The 3842-nt window shown below is 42.0% G+C and overlaps 1 non-coding gene across 1 annotated transcript; it reads left to right on the top strand.

The window, feature by feature from the left end:
* The first annotated feature begins 816 nt into the window (after window positions 1-816).
* LOC135966693 (U6 spliceosomal RNA) lies at window positions 817-923 on the top strand. Its single transcript, XR_010580236.1, has one exon. It is a non-coding gene; the product is annotated as a U6 spliceosomal RNA (small nuclear RNA).
* The last annotated feature ends 2919 nt before the right edge of the window (window positions 924-3842 follow it).

The raw sequence follows: 3842 nt of genomic DNA, 5'->3' as shown, positions 1-3842 counted from the left end.
CTTTCAGGGGACCCATGTGTCACCAGCAGCAACCTGGTCTTGACAGCCTGGGCACCACCGTGGGGTCCAGAAATTGCAGCCATCCTAAACCTGCATCTGTGGGCTGGGCGTGTGCACACCAGGTCCTGGAGGGCTCCTCATCCTGTAGCTCATGAAGATGAGAAAGGTGTTTGCAACCTTGAGGGCCCCGCTGCGAGCATTGGGCTCCACTCTAATTGGAAAAGCCGGGGAGCTTGGGCCGACCCTGCCTTTCCTCCATCAGTGAGCAGAAACCACACACACCTTGATATATTGATGCTTATTACATTGTGTCACTCAAAGCACAATCAAACCAGTGACTCAAAACTGCATTGTTTCCAGACCACACACACACACACACACACACACACACACAATCACACCAAAGTCCAGGTAGAATACAGTCAACTTACCTGGAGAGTTATTCACATTAAATTGAGGGGTTTGTGGAATTAAAATCAGTATACTCACACAATTCTCTCTCATAATAACAGATGGGGGAATGGGTGGGTGCAGAATTATGGAATTAAATACATTTCTTGACAACAATAATACAGTTTATTTAACACTATCAAAAATGAAATGATACCTAGACATAAATCTAACAAAACATATTTAGGATTAGTGCACTGGAAATTAGAAAATGCTGATGAAAGAAATCAAAGAAGGCTTAAAAATTTGAGTTACAGCATGCTCATGGATTAGAAGGCTCAGCATAGGAAACATGCCAGTACTCCCAAAATTATTCTACATGCTGAACACAATTCCTAACAAAAACTTAACAAGAGTTTTTGTACAGTGCTCGCTTCGGCAGCACATATACTAAAATTGGAACGATACAGAGAAGATTAGCATGGCCCCTGCGCAAGGATGACACGCAAATTCGTGAAGCGTTCCATATTTTTACAATGAGATACCATCTCACACCAGTTAGAATGGCGATCATTAAAAAGTCAGGAAACAACAGGTGCTGGAGAGGATGTGGAGAAATAGGAACACTTTTACACTGTTGGTGGGATTGTAAACTAGTTCAACCATTATGGAAAACAGTATAGCGATTCCTCAAGGATCTAGAACTAGATGTACCATATGACCCAGCCATCCCATTACTGGGTATATACCCAAAGGATTATAAATTATGCTGCTATAAAGACACATGCACACGTATGTTTATTGCAGCACTATTCACAATAGCAAAGACTTGGAATCAACCCAAATGCCCATCAGTGACAGATTGGATTAAGAAAATGTGGCACATATACACCATGGAATACTATGCAGCCATCAAAAAGGATGAGTTTGCGTCCTTTGTAGGGACATGGATGCAGCTGGAAACCATCATTCTTAGCAAACTATCACAAGAACAGAAAACCAAACACCGCATGTTCTCACTCATAGGTGGGAACTGAACAATGAGATCACTTGGACTCAGGAAGGGGAACATCACACACAGGGGCCTATCATGGGGAGGGGGGAGGGGGGAGGGATTGCATTGGGAGTTATACCTGATGTAAATGATGAGTTGATGGGTGCAGCACACCAACATGGCACAAGTATACATATGTAACAAACCTGCACGTTATGCACATGTACCCTACAACTTAAAGTATAATAATAATAAATAAATTAAAAAAAAAAAAAGAGTTTTTGTACAAATAGACAATCTCATTCTAAAATGTATATATGGAAAGGGGAAAAATAAAGATAAGAAAGTGGGAGGAATCACTCTTCTTGGTGTTAATGTTTCCTGTGTAACCACAGAAATAAAGACAGTATAGTTAGTATTGACAGAGACATAGACATATTGGTCAATAGGAAAAAACAGGGAACCCAGAAATAGACCCAAACAAAGAGATCCACATAGATGTATTATGAAAGTGGAAAAGCAGGCCGGGCGTGGTGGCTCAAGCCTGTAATCCCAGCACTTTGGGAGGCCGAGGTGGGTGGATCACGAGGTCAGGAGATCGAGACCATCCTGGCTAACACGGTGAAACACCGTCTCTACTAAAAAATACAAAAATCTAGCCGAGCGAGGTGGCAGGCGCCTGTAGTCCCAGCTACTCGGGAGGCTGAGGCAGGAGTATGGCGTGATCCCGGGACGTGGAGTTTGCAGTGAGCTGAGAGCCGGCCATTGCACTCCAGCCTGGGCGACAGAGCGAGACTCCGTCTCAAAAAAAAAAAAAAAAAAAAGTGGAAAAGCAAATTAAGGGAGGAAGGACAACATTTTCACCAAATGGTGCTAGAGCAATTTGAATCTCCATAACCCAAAACATGAACCTCAACCTAAGTCCCACACCTTCTACAAAAATTAACTAAAAACAGACTTAAGTGTACAATGAAAAATTCTGAAACTTCTAGTGAAAAAATACAGCGGAAAATCTCTAGGACCCAGGGCTAGGGGAGGCGTTCTTAGAATTGACACCAAAAGCCCAATCCAGAAAAGGAAGGCAATAAATCAAACTCATCAAAAGGAAAAACTTTTACTCCTCAAAAGATCATATGAAGAGGATAAAAAGACAAGCTATGAACAGAAAGATTTTTTTTGTAAAATTATTTGCGGACCACATATCAACAAAGGACTTGCCTTTAGAATACATAGAAAGTAAACTCAACAATAAAGAAAACAAACCGGCCGGGCGCGGTGGCTCAAGCCTGTAATCCCAGCACTTTGGGAGGCCGAGACGGGTGGATCACGAGGTCAGGAGATCGAGAGCATCCTGGCTAACACGGTGAAACCCCGTCTCTACTAAAAAATACAAAAAACTAGCCGGGCGAGGTGGCGGCGCCTGTAGTCCCAGCTACTCAGGAGGCTGAGGCAGGAGAATGAATGGCGTGAACCCGGGAGGCGGAGCTTGCAGTGAGCTGAGATCCGGCCACTGCCCTCCAGCCTGGGCAACAGAACGAGACTCCGTCTCAAAAAAAAAAAAAAAAGAAAAGAAAAGAAAAGAAAACAAACCAATTAGAAAATAACAAAAGACATGACCAGATACTTCACTGCTGAGCATATACAGATGTCAAAAAACACATGAAAAGATGTTCAATATCATTAGTTATCAGGAAATGCACATTTAAGCCACACTAAGATATGACTATATGCATATCAGAATGATTAAAATGTTTTAAATGATAAAACCAAATTCTGGTGAGCATGCTGAGAATCATACATTAACGTTGGGAATGTAAAATGGTACAGCCACTCTAGAAAACAGTTTGGAAGTTTCTGTGAAACATGCGGTGGTAGTTAGCTACACATGTGATAAAATTGCCTAGAACTATATGTACATGTGCACACACGCGTGCACACTCACACACTCACACACACACACAAATGAGTGCTTGTAAAACTGGTGAAATCCAAGTAAGGTCTGTGGGTTATACCAGCGTTAATCTCAGGTTTCATATTGTACTATATTTATGCAAGATGCATTCTTCCTTCAAAAGTCATCCATTAACACTGGAGGCAGCTGGGCAAAAGAAATACAGTACCTGCCCCCGACATTTTTTATAGTTCCCTCTGAATCTACAGTTATTTCAAAGTAAAAAGTTCTTTTTAAGGAGCAGTCTTTTTCAGAGACAAATAAAGAAAAAAACTATTTTCTGAAGACTCCAGCAATCGAATTCCTAGATCAACTGTAGAATTCTCACAAATTCTTTGCAGACCCTTGGAGTGAAATAACAGCAAACCATAGCCTGAACACAGTGAGATGGGATGTTCTGGGGGAGACCTGTCAGGTCTGAGCAAATGGAATGCATGTTCTGTGGTCACAACCCACTTGAGCCTTTTGAATAAATGTATGACTCCCCTCGATGAGCAAGCTGGGCCT

This window comes from Macaca fascicularis, chromosome 12 (assembly GCF_037993035.2).
Source record: "Macaca fascicularis isolate 582-1 chromosome 12, T2T-MFA8v1.1".
In the NCBI taxonomy this organism is placed as follows: Eukaryota; Metazoa; Chordata; class Mammalia; order Primates; family Cercopithecidae; genus Macaca; species Macaca fascicularis.
This window is presented reverse-complemented; position numbering and strand designations above follow the sequence as displayed.